Source organism: Balaenoptera ricei, chromosome 7 (genome assembly GCF_028023285.1).
Source record: "Balaenoptera ricei isolate mBalRic1 chromosome 7, mBalRic1.hap2, whole genome shotgun sequence".
NCBI classification, from domain to species: domain Eukaryota; kingdom Metazoa; phylum Chordata; class Mammalia; order Artiodactyla; family Balaenopteridae; genus Balaenoptera; species Balaenoptera ricei.
In genome coordinates this window covers 116476565-116491595 of record NC_082645.1, presented here as the reverse complement: position 1 = coordinate 116491595, position 15031 = coordinate 116476565, and the positions used below count along the sequence as shown (strand labels likewise).

General features: G+C 51.9%; 1 protein-coding gene across 2 annotated transcripts in view; it reads right to left on the bottom strand.

Moving 5' to 3' along the window:
- Positions 1 to 7804, bottom strand: part of SH3BP4 (SH3 domain binding protein 4) — a 91848-nt gene extending 84044 nt beyond the window's left edge. For both annotated transcript variants that reach the window (XM_059928977.1, XM_059928976.1), the window contains exon 1: positions 7369 to 7804. The gene's annotated coding sequence lies outside the window, so the exon portion shown is untranslated. The remainder of the gene's footprint in view (positions 1 to 7368) is intronic.
- Between the last annotated feature and the right edge of the window lie 7227 nt (positions 7805 to 15031).

The following is a 15031-nucleotide window of genomic DNA, read 5'->3' as shown; positions in this document are numbered from 1 at the left end:
ATACACCAGCTCCAACCATTATTCCCAGTGAAATTCAAACACGGACCTTTATTTTCTACTTCTGTAAGGGACATATACAAATATTTGACACCACTTGTCAAAACGATGATTCTTAGGGTAATTTTAAAATGCTTAAAGGTACCTGCATTTTTCAGATATTCCATTTACAGATGGTCCTTGACTTACATCTCTTGACTTTACGAGGGTGTGAGAGCAATATGCATTCAGTAGAAACAGTACTTCAAATTTTGAATTTTGCTCTTTTCCGGAGCTAGCGTATGTGGGTTTGATGCTTTCCCAAGATGCTGGGCAGGGAGCGATCACCAGGGCCAGGAACGGACACACTTAAAACTATTCTGCACCCAGACAATCATTCTGTTTCTCACTTTCAGTACAATATTCAGTCAATTACATGAGATATTCAAAACTCGATTACCAAACAGGCTTTGTGTTCGATGATTCTGCCCAACTGTCGGCTACTCTAAGTGTCTGGAGCACGTTTAAGTTAGAGAAGGCTAAACTATGACGTTGGGTAGTTTAGGTGTAATTAAATGCACTTGCAACTGACGACATTTTCAGCGTACGAGGGATTTATCGGGACACAAACCCCATCCTAAGTTGAGGAAGAGCTGTATTTCTCTGTATCCGAAAGCTATAAAAATTAAAATCCTTTCCAAAAGGGCAACAGCATGAACGGGTAAACAAAGGCGGGAAGCCGGACTCAATGAAACAGTAAAGGGCAGAGCTGCGAGGGGGCCACTGGACAGCGTTTACAAGTCAGCTGATCATGATTCACAGAAGTTACTTCTGTCCTCTAGCGTAATTTTTAGCTGTGAAGACGTCTAAGGAGACTCTCAGCGTTGCTGCTGTACGGTTACGTGGTAAGGCACCACCCTCGGTCTTCATCCTGGCTGGTCCCTCTTCGTTCACGGAATGCGCTGTCTGTGCAGCGAGGATGCAGAGATAACGATGCAGCCCCATGCCTAGCAGAGCCCCGCCTAGGGGGACAACGGACAGGTGAGGAAGCAGCGGTCAGCTCCTGGCCTGGGCAGTCAGGAAAGGCTTCCATGAGAAGCCTCAGGGAGCTGGGACTTAGGGACAAATGAGGCCCCCAGCCAACCCCCAAAAGAGGCTGGTGAAAAGGCATGGGGGGGGCGAGGGAGTCTTCTAACCAGTTCCTCCTGATGAGAACCACTCACACCCACCTCTCTGCCTCACAGTCCGGGCCGCTCACACCCCCTCACTGGACCCTCCATCGCTCCGGGCTGGTCCTAACACCCTGTCAGCCCCCGACCAGGCCTCCGCAGTCCGGAACATCCCAGGCCCTCTGACGCAACTCTGGGTCCTTCCTGCCTTGATATCCTCAAAAGACAGTCCTTTTTCTTTTATCACTAACTCAGCAGCCTACGCCCCTTGTCCTTGGTTTTCTAGAAGCTTCCCCACTACCACAGTCACATGGTTCTAGCAAGCCAAACCCAGTGGCCCCTAGACTTCCGGGTGTTACTTCTCTGATCATTCATAACCCAGAACTGTCCTGTTTGCATGGGGCTCCCAAGCCCCTTCCTCCACACCCCGACCTTCTCCTCGGCTTCAGGGACACACGGTACACATTCTCCCACCTCCAGGTGCTTCTCTCCTCCGCCCCCTTGGCCTTCCCACCCCATCTTCATGGGGTGACTGAGAAGCACACTCCCAGGCCCACTCCACACTCAAGTCCGCAGTCAGCTCTTCCATGGTCACGGGTTTGACTCTAAGGAAGCGAGGCCCGCGCCAGCCCTCTCTCACACGGGCGACCCCTGACCAGCAGGGCGGACCCTGCGTGGGTACAACCCAAGGGTGATGTCTCCTTAAATCTGCACCTGCGGGCCTGGCTGGCCCCTTCCTGCTCCCAAACCCGCTCCCAAAAATGGCTCAGAAGTTCAGTGGCACTCCCCTTCCCACGCGCTTGCTGCCTCTCAAGGAAGCTCTTACATTTTAAATAATTTGACTGCTAATTATGACAGAGAAAAAGTAATCAGCTTACGTGAGCAACCAAGCCCAGAGTCTTAAAGAGCCCTCAGCCATGGAGTTTCTCCTTTCTTCACTTGGGTGGTCCTGGGAAGCTCCTCTAGACGCCAGCTCTCTGCTGCAACATCCGAGGTCAGCTCACCAAACCGACCCAAGGAGCCGTCTCCCCAAGGAGCGACCTCTCACTTCATCCTGACCCCTTCCTCTGCGAAGACCCATCTCCGTTCCAGACCAGCAGAAGCAACCAAGGCAAAACAATGTCGACCACCACCGTGGAGGGCCACTGGAGTCAGACTGGCAACTGGGAAAATGTGGGCCCTTCCTCCACTCCGAGGCTTCTGCTGGAAAACCTTCCCTCACCCCACACGGAAAACGTTCAACTCCTTGGCCTCAAATACAGGGTCTGCCATGCCTAATTCCGAACCACACCTCTAATTTTCTTTTTACACAAATTCCCTACATCAGTGGAGTTCAACCCCGGATACACACAGAATGCCGATTCCACTGGGCAGCTTTTAAAATCCCCCAGGTGAGTTTAATGCGGAGTCTGAGTTGTGAAGCACTCTACTCTTGCTGGCCAAACTAGGCTACTCAAGGACGTCCAAATCCCCTCAGTACATACAGCTCCTGGCAGCCGTGGTCCAAGCAGAAGCCAGGCAACCATTTCATCCATTCTACAAGGGGGGCTGTGCTGGTGAGCTCAGTGCAATGAAAGGCAAGCTGAAGTCCACTCTTATTGGCTACACAGATTGTCAAATACTTAGTAATATTGCCAGACCCAACTGGCAGCTTGAAATCAGCCATGGTGGGAGGATTTACACCAGGGCAGTTGACAGATGCTACCATCAAGACGCTTTGTTTTTTTCCTGGGAGCCGGTTGACCAGCACACTTCGGACTCAGGGACCTGCAACATGGAAAAAGCCAGGAAAGGGAACATGTGAATTCCTTCCAGGCCTACAGAGCTTAGAAGGCTTCCTTGTTTCACAAGAATGGGGCAGGGTTTTCCTCAGTGAAGCAGACTGGGAGAACAGGGAAGGGGAGAGAGATGAGAGGGAGATTTAGTAAGAACATGGAACCACAGAAATCCTTTCACGGAGAGGATTCTTTTCAATTTGTTCAGAAGAGTCGGGCTACCAGGCATCAGCTCTGAGAGTTCCCCAAAGACGAGTTTTGATGGAGCAGATAAGAATAATCTCATTAGTATATCCTTTATTTGATTGTAGAGTGGAAGGTGGACCCTTATCTTACATTTACTTAACAGCCTCCCCATAATCTTAATCTTATTCTAGTGACCTCATCTGCCCAGAATACCCTTTTTTCATGGTACAAGGACAAACTTCAGAGCAGATTCTGTCTGCGTTGTCCCACCTTCAAAATCGCAATCTTCCAAATACATCAAATTTTACCTTGCAGACCGGGCGCAAGGGCACGGCTCTCGGGGAGCAAAGGTGCAAACGGATTGCTTTCCGTTTAGACTACGAAAATTCTTAGGGTTTTAAAGATTTCATCACCTTTTTTGGGTCATTGTGTAAGGGAGGCAGGCACTCTGCTATCTCCATGCCTGTGTCTTCACGCTCCCGAAGGTGTGACCTGTTTCTTTCATTCTGGCACACTGGGAGCTGTGATGAAGAGCCCAGGCAGGTCCAGGTTCAAATCAAGCACTTACTGGGACGATTAGATTGGAGCAACTACTTCAATTCTAGCTTCCCTGTAAAATGGAACCCCTCGCTGTTTGTGCGAGGATAAAAGTGTGCACCCCGGACCTGGTCTATCACAAACCCTCAGCAAGCGATGCCCGTTAAAAAACACCCTGAATCTCGACTTAAATTAGTTGAACTCAGGACACCATTCTACTCCCACAAGTCCATATTTTCTTATCGAAGGTTTGGGAAGCTATTTTTTTACACCTGGTGGATGGGAAGCAGTGAGGCACGATAAGGAATTTCACCCTTCCTAGAAACACATCACACACCCTGTTTCTAAAATACCTTCGGTGTTCTCTTGCCTTCTAAAGGCTGAACATCGCGACATCCTTTCCCCTGGGACACTGGTCCTCATGGCATCAGACGTGCGGTCCAATAACACACGATGCCCTCGGGGCCCACGGAGAAGCAGGCTCGGGCTCCCTGAAGACCCTGAGTAAGTAGCTGGATGGTTCCCTTGTGTGTGAGGGCTGGCTGAACTGTTTTTTTGTTAACTCTCCAGGGCGTGATGGGAGAACATGGGGCTTCTATTGTGCAAACAGCTGGGGAGGCGGGAGACCCAGCTCGCTGGAAGCTGAGTGCGACACTGGATGGCCCCCGGGCTCTCCTCCTGGCCACGCAGTCACGGCGAAGTCTACTTACCTGCACGGTGACCCTTCCCAGTTCCTGGTTATCAGGCAGTGACCTCAGGGCAAAGAAGTCCTAGCGCCCATCTTCAGGGCCTTAGGAAATATCCCAGGGGCCTGAATTCAATTCTCAGAAGAAAAACTGCAACGTGACCCAATGCGGGTGTCGAATCTGAAAATAACAAAGCTAAGGGAAACCCACGTGGATGGAGCAAGGCCCACTGGCTGAACAACGGCTTCTCCTCAGTTGAGTATCGGGCAGGCGCAAGGCTGGTTCCTCAAACACGGAGCCATGGAGGTTTGCCCCGAGCTGGGGGTGAGGTCAGCCAGGGCCCAACACAGCAGTTAACTCCTAACCTTGTTTGGGCCAAGGGCTCCCCTTAAGAAGCTGAGGGAAGCCAGCTGGCCTCCTCCCCGGGAAGAAGGAAGCGCACACACCCTCCCACACTTCGCAGGCCCGGGTGCCAGGATTTAAACTCAGGAGTGGCCTCCCAGGACCCTGGGCGCAAACCCCGCTTACGTTAGCAAATCTTATCATCACACTAGAACCATTAGAATAAGAAAAAGGTCTGTTGAAGCAGCCGGCAGGAAAACAATTCCAGGCTACTGGGTAACCAGAAATCCAGTTAGCAAACAGCAGCAGAGAAGAAAATCCAGGAAGACTCCCCCTTTCCTCCCTACGCGGAGAAAATTCGGGGCACAGTACTAAGAGCCGATGAGCCCCGGAAGGACACTTATAAGCAACTTGTCCAGACCACTTTCTGGGTCCTCCCTGTGCCTGGGCTGTGGTCAGCTACTAGACATTGGGCAGAACAAAGTGCTGGTGGAAGCGACAATTAAAAAAAAAATGAAACTATCAAATGACAAACTGGAGCCCTCGAGACCTGCTAAAGAAAGAGGAGCTTCCATCACCGCTGCTTTGTGCAAGGGGAACAAAAGGCAACCTGTGCGGCACCTCCCGCTTTCGGTATCAGACGTTAACAAATGATATGAGTTTCTCCCAATTGTTTAAAAAGCCCCGTAAAGCACGATGCCAGAGGCTTGGGACAACAGGAAAAAAATTAAAGCTCACAGAAGCTTCTCAGGCACCGCAGATCTGAGCTGGTCATTGTTCATTTCGTAAACAAGAGAGCCATAAAACAAATGCCTAGGAAGCCAGGGTTGTTCACAGCCTGAGCCCTTCTCCCAGAACTAACTGTTCCCTCTTGGATCAGCAGGCCTCGGCATTCTGGATGGGCGGGCATCAGGCCTGTGAACCCTGGGTCCCGTCTTAACGTCAAAGCCCCCTCACACTCTCCACATCTGCCCACGTGCAGAAAGCAGACAGGGAAGGTGGATTGGGGAGTTCTGTCTCCTTCCAAGCCCCCCATTTTCTGAGGGGCTTAGCCTGGGCCGACTGTACCGAGCAGGGAACCAAGGAACCTTCTCCGGACCCCACCAGTCACTCCTGGCGCCCGTTTCCTGGTCAGGATGGCCAAGTAGGAGACAGACTGTTTTATTTGATGACGAAAGCAAGGGACACCCCCAGCCCCACAAAGCACCGCCGCTGTCCACCCAAGGGTGTCAAAACGCTTTGCAAACCACCCATTAATTTTTATGGTGCCCTGAGCAGCAGATTGAGAAACATTACCTTCATTTTTTCAAGGCAAGGAACCAAAACCACAGCCAATCCAGTCTGAGCCAGTGGTCTAGCTGACTGCTGGCTTCTCTCTCCATCTCCAGCCTACAGAAGGCATGGAGAACACCACACACTGGAAAGGGGACTCAGCCTGAGAAGGGAGCCTGGACGATACACCCAAACTTTGGTGCTCGGAGACAAACCCAGTTAGAAGGGTGGGAAGGGGAGAGTTGCACAAAAGGATTGCTTTCATTTAGTCAAGAGAGGCTCCACTTGTAAACTTATCGATTAGATCCGCAAGCCTGTGAAATGTGAATATCAACGTGTAAATATTGAGGCCGGCAGGAACTGTGGGATCAATGATGGTTTGTTTCACTGTTTATACTTCTGATTTCTACCCAGAGAATATATTGCTTTTGTGATCGAAACAAAAGTTGTGCGAACTTCTTACTACTGACAAAGCACACGGTACCGATCTGCTGCACTAACTTTGAAAGAATAAGCACGGATAAAATCCAACCCGGCGTTCCCTTTTTAAATCTCATTGACCGGTGAGGCTCCACCCGCCTCTCCTCACGCAGGAAGCCCGGCCGCTGTCCCGCTGCGCCCCCCTGGCGGCACCGCTGGCCGCCCAACACCCCGGGGAAGAGCCAGCGCGGCCTGGTCCCACCGGCTGCACGACCTGCCCCGGGCTAGGAGCCGCCGCACTCCAAGGCTGGGATCCTGCAGACCACCAAGCCGCACCGCGGAGCGGGCTTCCCGGCAAACACCACTCAGCAACGTGCGTCTCTGCCGGCCGTCCCCACCCGCCCGCCGCCGGCGCTGTCACCTCGCGGCTGCTCGGTCCCCGGACGGCCAAGCCAGAAATCGGGGTTTTCATTTCCATCCTAAAATAAAAGGTCTCCGAAGAAGTTGAAATATGCATTGTCACCAAGTTTAACCCGGGACCGCGCGCCCTTCCCTCCTCCCCTGGGCCGCGCCAGAGAAAGCCCCGGCCCCTCCAGCCCTGGGAGCGCCCAAGCCCCCCGAGCCGAGCGCCCCGAGGACGCGTCCGGTCGCCGAGGCGGGCCACCCTTCAGGGCCGGCCTCGGGAAGCGCTAGGGCCAGGGGAGGGGGATCGCCCGGGCGCACGCGGGGGCCACGAGTGCCGCTCCGTGCCCGGAACCCCGGCTCGCCCGCCTGCGCCGGGGTGACTGGGTCCCCCAGGAGCACGAGGGGCGCAAGAGGCTTCCCGAAGCCGTCCGGCGCCAGCCGCGCCCGGGCACCCCGGAGCCCCGAACTCAGGCGGCGGGGGAACGAGCGGCGCCCGCGAGGCGTGCAAACCCGCCGAGCCCCAGCAGGCGCCGCGGGAGAGAGGCTGGGCGCGGGGCTGGAGCGGCCCGCAGGGAACGGCCCGGGGTGCAGCCTGCCTACCTGGCTCGCATTGCGTCCCACGGGTTCCTGCGGCTCTCCTCGCGGTCTGAGAGCTCTCCCGGCCGGCGGCGCGCGCGGATCCGCAGGAACCACCGCGCGGCGGCGGCGGCGGCGGCAAAGGGCCGGGACAGCCGAGAGTGCCCCGAGCGCTTGGCCCCCGCCTCCGCGGGCGGAGGGTGGTCCCCGCGCCGGGGCGGGGCCGCGGGGGCGGGGGCGGGGCGCGCGAGACCAAGACCTGGGAGCCGGCTGCAGGGGTGGTCTCCCGACCCGGGCGGGGTCCAGGGGGCGGGGGTTCGGAGGCGGGGCCGCGGGAGAGGGGTGGTCCTGCGCCGGCGCTGGGCCTTGGGCGGCGGGGGCAGAGTCTGAGCCGAGCCCCCTGGGGAGACTGGGGTGGGAGGAAAACCTGGAGAAGGAGGTGACGGGTCCTATCCTGGGCCTCCGGGAGGCAGGGGCGGAGTGTGGACTAGCAGGGGGCGGGGCAAGCTCAGAGGGGGCGGGGTCTAGAAGGCGGCCGAAAGGCGGGGCGGGGTGTGAATAATTAGTGGGCGAGGCTATAGTGGAGGGGCGGGGCCTATCTGAAGCTGCCGAGGGGAGGGCGGGGGTGAGGGGTGGAAAAGCAGGGGGTGGGGCCGAGCCTTTGTCGCCTGGAGGCTGGGGGAGGGGCGAGCCGCGGCGGCCGGGAGGCGGGGGTGGGATGTGGTCCGGGGGGCGGGGCGAGGGCGGAGGGGCGTGGCCGAGCCGGGGCGCGCGGGGAGGCCGGGCGGGGGAGCGCGCGCAGGCTGGGTCTGGCGCCGCGTCTCCCTGAGCCCCGGCGGGGATCCGGCCTCGGCGTCTCCTCCTCTTCCTCCTTTAGGCGCCGGCCAGGGAGCGAGGTCCAGGCGGCCGGGGGCCCCCGGGAACGTGGTCCTTGATACCGAGCAAATCTAGAAGTGGCTGTTGCATCGCGACCTTTTGGCAGCGCTCATAAGCCCCTGGCATCTCCATCCACCCGCTCCTTCTCTGGGAGCCCCAAGCGGAGACCCCTGGGTGAGGTTTGGATCCGCAAGCTGGCGTTGACCAGGCCGCGGACGGTGGCGCCTAATTCTCAAAATCCTTCTTACAACACACTTGTCTAGGACCGTGGGAAAAAAGCAGGTACGAGACTGCGGACCAGCGCAAAGTTTAAAAAGTAAGAACAAGAAAAAGGCAGTCACATGGAGAATTACAAAGAACTTCCTGCTAAGCAGATCGCAAATGGAATACATAGCGTCTAGCCATTTACACTTTCAATGGCCGGTACACCGCTGGGTCACCATCGCCTAGAACATGCCTGGCACGTAGCAGGTACTCAATAAATGCTCTGTGAATGAACGCACCACTTACTGTGTGGCAAGCACTTTCCATGGACTGGAACATTTAATCCTCAAGAAATCCCACACTTGGCTACCCTCCTTAGTCCATTTCATGCATGAGTAGCCTGAACCTTGGAGAATTAATTTGACAGCAACAAACTGGTAGAACCAGAATTTGACCCGAGGCCACTCCAGAGGTTGGGCTCTGACCGATTCGGGGACCACCAACTACCCTACTGCAGGCCTGGAAGCCCCCTGCAACGCAGAAAGCAGAAGGAAGCACAGGTCTTCAGCGGGAGAAACGCTAACGTTTGCTGTTCCGTGGCCAGAACTAGACACTCCTTGAGTCATTCCTCACCATTACCTAGCAAAGCCAAGAGTATTACTATTCCCATTTTGTAGGTGACTTTAGACCTTATGTACTGTGTCATGATCCCTTGGGGCATGAGTCTAAATTTAAACCCAGTATTTTCTGGATCCCAAGCCCTTGCAGCTCCGTTGGTCTTGGAGACCTCCCTTTACCTCAGGGATCTGGTTTTCTACCACCTCAACTTGAAGTCCGTGTTGAATTTTCAGAAGGAGACACAGGAAGATAGAGACATGGATCTGGAAGGGTGGAGACTGGTGTTCTGATTTGGGTGTCATCTATGTGTTAGGACAATTGAATTTCTGAAAATGGATACAGTTAGCCCTAAAATATATGTTGCAGATTTCAAAAGGAAGCAGTCACCCTGAAAGGACAGGTAGAAAAGCCTCGGAGAGGAGGAGGGTGTCTAGGGCATGTGAGGGCCCAGGATGTCCTTAGTGGTATAAGAACACGTTGGGAGCACTAACCTGGGAGCCAGCCTGCTGGGCTTGAATCTCTGTGACTGAGGTTCCTAAATGAGAATGAAAATTCAGTGGAGCATGTAAAGTGCGTAGCAGAGGGCCTGGCGCAGAGTAGCATTCGTTATGCTTTAGCTACTATTATTACTGCTTTTCCCAATGACTAATAGCCTTACTGTGTAAAAATGGCTGTAAAGCACTGAACAAGACAGGCCAGTAGAAAATGGACAAAGGGTATGAAAAAACAATCCCCAGAAGCACACAAATGGCCCAACGCATGGAAAAGCTCGCAGCCACGCTGAGGAAGGGAGCAAGGGCAAAACACAAAAACAATCAAATAAGAAAGTCAAGGTCCAGTCTGGGAAAAGCTGAGTTCACTGATCAGTGAGGGAGGAAGAGATGTTAAAATGCACAAAGAACGAATTGCGGTAGAAATGCAGGGTACAGTGCAAATAAGCAAAGCGCCTGCTCCGTTCACCTGGAGGGACAAAGAGCATGTCTCATGGTGTCCACAGCTGTACCAACCCAGTACTTGGTATCGTGGTGCCATGAGCATCTTCAAACCAGCCGGCATCCTTCGAGAGGATGAGTTTATGGAAGTCAGAATGTTCAAAGAGAGTCGCGAAAAAGACATGAACAGATTCTCTTGTACTCTTACTGCCGAAGCGCTTGGATTTGAGGCAGGAATGAGCTGGAGAGACAGTGTCCCGTGGCCAGGGGTAAGTTGTGGACTGTCCGGTCCTTGGTGTTCTGGAAGGCAAGGAGGTCTCAAGATGCTGCTCCCTGTTAACTTTATGCTTTCTCTTCCCGCCAGTTTTTCCTACTTGCCCTTCCAAAGGCAAAAGAAAAGAAAAAAACATGAGCCATACATAACATTCAGTGACTCAGTAAACATTTCTAGTGGAGACACATTCAGCAAAATCGATAACTTGGTTTTTTTCAGTACAGAAATAATCCATGTTTGTTTCAAAGGATTCAAATGATTAGAGGAATGGGTAGGGTAACAAGTAGGCATCGACCCCCAATTTCATACCCCTTCCCACAGTTAACAGAGTATTGTGTCCACCCAGAAACTTTTCTTAAGCATTTACATGTACGTTAGCACGTGTGTATGTATATATGATACGTGTGTGATGTGGATTGTGTACATATACATATATGAATGTACACACGCACAAATAGAGTACTGAAATCAAGCTGCCTGGGGTCGAATGCCAGCCCCACCACTTAATGGCTGGGTGTTTTCTCATCTTGAGATGGGCACAATACTTGCAAGGATTGAATGAAATATTTTGTGCAGATTGCTCAGCGCAGAGCATACAGCATTTATAAATATAAGCTATTGTTATCATGTATACACACACATACTTACAAGTTATTCTCTCATTCCTGGTTTTACATCAGCTGTACATAGACATACCTTTTTGCAAGCCACCTTAGTTCCCAAGGAGCTGACCACATTACCCTGAGGGTAAAGTGTTGATGAGAGAGTCCAAGAAAAGTGACCTTCAGACGTCACAAAATGACTTCACCTGCCAAATTTCTCCAGGAGTGTGGGCTCCTCTATAACGGCATGTACTCAGTGTATCGGAGAAAATGCCGTTTGAGGAAGTCTCCTGTGTGTAGGAAAGTGAAAGGCACAGGAAGTTAGAGGAGGCTGGAGTGGATTTGGGCCGTCAACATGGCAGCGCTTTTATTTAAGGCAGCGGTGGTGTGAGCTTAATCCACACCAACCATCACCACCAAAGATTCATTCCTGGGGCTTCCCAAAGTACATACAGCACTGCCAGAAATAGCAGCTCAAACAAGAATAACTCCTAAGGGATATATACTGCCCTGAACTCTACCAAAGCTTGCTAATGTTGTAGCATTCTAGCCGCCTGTAAAAATATTCTTCACATTAGGAAGTAACTACTCAGAAATCTCAGGTGGGCTCATGGTGAAAGTATCTTTCTATGTACAAGGGCATTCTCAACAAGGAAATCAAAAGAATAATGTTATTTTGGTGAAGAGAAATCAGTACTGACCAAATGTCCACGTCATGGGGAAAAGAGAATAAAAAGATACAAAACACAGCTAAGGGAGAAAAGATGAGCGTAAGGCATAAGGTATTTTTCCAGTGGGATCTATATCATCAATGTGGCCGAATGGAATTTCAAATTTGCAGTCTCTGACTCAGAATGTGAAGAGGGGGCTCTTAGGAAAACACTGGCCTGGCTGAGGACCCTCTGTGGATTTCAGTTGAGGGAGAACATGCTCCCGGCGTGAGCCACAAGCCTACAGAGTGACAGTTGTGCACTTGAGAAATATTTATTGAACACCTGTGTGCTAGGCCCTGGGCTCAGCCCTGAGAACAGGAGGCTGGGCGAGACAGCATCAGCTCTGCTCTCTTGGTGCTGAGAGTCCGGTGGTAGTTTGAGACAGAAGGAGAGGGACAAGCCTGTGGGTGGCACATGCTCTAAAGGAAATCACCTGAGCCAAGAGATAATGAGACACTTGACTTAGGTAGGACAGGGGACATCAGACCCAAAGTGAAACAAATCAGGGAGGGGCACGCCAGGCAGAGAGAACAGCATATGCGAAGACTTTGAGGTGTCGATGGAAAAAAATGGCACAACCTAAAAGTTGAGCGTTATGTTTTACTTGGCAGACATTCCGAGGACTTCAAGCCCAGGACACAGCATCTCAGATAACGCTAAGAAACTGTTCTGAATAGGCAAGGGCGGTGGAGGGAGCCAGGATGTACAGGAGTTTTTGCAACAAAGATCAGGTAGTCGGAACATCAAAAGATTACTGTTAGTGAAGGAAAACCAGGTATCTCAAGTTAAGGAGTGTAGCGCTTTTTTACGTATGGGAAGATGCAAGAGTCTGGGCGTACTGAAATCATTCCTTTGATATGCACCTCAGCTATCTAGGGCCAGCGTCCTGTGCTCTCTTATCCTGAGTCTCCTCGGGTGCACCACGCGTGGGGTGGGTGGCTGCAGCCTGATGATTCTATGGGGGGGGGGCATCCTGCCTCCATTCAGAGTTCCCTTGGGGCTCACCGTCAGGGCAGCTTTAATGTGATGGCTTGATGGCTGCAACGTCCTTTGTTTACTGATACGGCAGGCAATATTTTAGTTCACAGAGGCTAGAAAAAGCTTCATGCCCTTCTGGAACTGCCACGACAGCAGTGCAGTTGGAATGAAAGAGTGAGGTGGAGAACCATGAGAGGTGCCGGTGGAGAGGTTCGCAGGTGCTGGGCCCCCAAAGCCCAGTGACTGTGCAGGGATGCGGGGAATCAGGGGGCGTTCAGATGCTGCTGCATCCTCACCTGCTCCCCGCTCAGCTCAGAATTCAACAAGTCATGAGCTGCAAAAGAGTCTCTGTTTGGTCAGAAAATGTTGGGTGACCTATTTGCCGTTCTCGGAAGCCTCTATCCTTCCCACCCTAAAATGCTGTGACACTGAGCCCTCCATCCTGCTGGGTGTCCTTAATTAATTCATACACACAGGGGCATGACTAGGATGTCACAGGTGCATGTGCAGAATCCAGAAGGGAGATAGACAAAAAAGTCAGCTGAAAGGAGTTCTGTGGCTTTCCGGAAACTTCTAGAAATACTTCTAAATAAATATTCATTTCCTTCCTCATTTATTCAGTTACTCATTTAACAAATATGTCTAGAATGCTTATTATATAGCAGGCAGTGTGCTAGGATCCCGGGATAAGAACATAAGTACAACTTAGATCCTTTTATCTAAGAATCAGACAGCTGTGGGAACAAGAAATTACTCTGTAGGGTGTTAAGTAGTCAATTAGGTGTCAGGGTGCACACAGGACAGCCACCTGACCCAGCCTGGACGCAGGTGGGGGTGGGCATCCTCAGGGCTGGATTGCAAAGGGCAAGTATAATTTGCCTTAGGCTTAGAAGCCGGGAGGAGGGGGCAGCGTCCCAAGCAGAAGCTGCTCTGGGAAGGAAACAAGCTGCTCACTGGGTGTCGTGCCAGGTGGGATGTGTGACCCCAGGGACGCTGTGGCTGGACAGACAGGCTAGCTCCAACCCTGGGGTGTCCTGCACAGCGCAGAACCCCAATTGCATAAGGCTGGCCTCACCACAGTGAATATTTCCACGTAAAACTATGAGAGTTTAACAAAATTCAGTCAGTTTGAGCATTTAAGGGTGAGGTCAGTTTGGGAATTGCAAGCGGTGCTTAGGAAGCAGCATGAAGAGCAGAAAAGTCTGCCTGGAGGTCTGAGATTTGCCTGGACTTGTTCCTATTGTGTGCACATGGCTTTCCACATGGCCAGGGGCATGCTGCTTTCTTCTTTTTCAAAAAAATCAGTTCCTACTGGCCATATCAACATGGGTTTAAATTAGGCTTAAATATGGGTTCAAATTGGGATTAGAATTTTCCAGAACCAGTGAAAACTGTTGCACTGCTGCCATAGGGAGTGCTGATTCCTTTTCGCAGTGCCCTTGCCGTAAAACACGTAATCCACTGCTTTCTGTTAAGCAGTCCGTTGGGAAAGACCCTTGGGTGGATTTCAAATATGTTAGCGTGGCGGGAAGGAGAGCCTTTTAGAATCCTAGGTGTCTAAAACCTTCCAGGGGGAAGTCATTGTTTATAAGAATTCATTGTTTGTAAGAAAAAGAGAATTACACTGGAAAATAGTACCTTGGTCCAAAACCCACCATGTCTTTCATAAAACTCAACTATCAACATAAATTTTTCAATTTTTATAGAGCATGAACGGCCACAAGAAGCGTTAGACTCTCTTCCTAATGACAGAGAATTGATGTGGACACAGATTCCTTAGCAAAGTTTTTCTTCTGTTTTGCTGTTATGTCTTCTTGTGGAGTGGGTTTTTCTATGTATAAGATTTTAAGAAGAGCATTCTTCTCCTTCCCTCACTCTCTCTCTCCTTTCCTTCCTTCTTCTTTCCTTTTTCTTTTTCTCTGCTGTGATAAGAAGCTTTTCTTCACATTGTACCCATCTTAGCCACATTTTTGCTTTTGTAGTCTTTTTTGGGGTCAGAGAGAAAAATGGACTTGAGGTGACTAATTAAATAGCATGTTTCTCACTGGATAGAGACAAAGTTCTGGTCCTCATGTGGTTTTTAACCCTTCAAAAGTTAACAACAACCATTTGAACTACTGGCTTCTAGTGTGTGCTTGGATTATCTTATCTACCATCTAAACCCCCTAGGTTTCTTTCAGGGAATCATGTGTGCTTCTAGTAAGGCTCACCCCACCCCCAGCTCCAGGCCCGGCCAATCAGAACCTCCAAATCTGGGGCTTCCCTGGTGGCGCAGTGGTTGAGAATCTGCCTGCCAATGCAGGGGACACGAGTTCGAGCCCTGGTCCGGGAAGATCCCACATGCCGCAGAGTGACCAAGCCCGTGCGCCACAACTACTGAGCCTGCGCTCTAGAGCCCGCGAGCCGCAACTACTGAGCGCGTGTGCTGCAACTACTGAAGCCTGTGCGCCCAGAGCCCGTGCTCCTCAGCAAGAGAAGCCACCACAATGA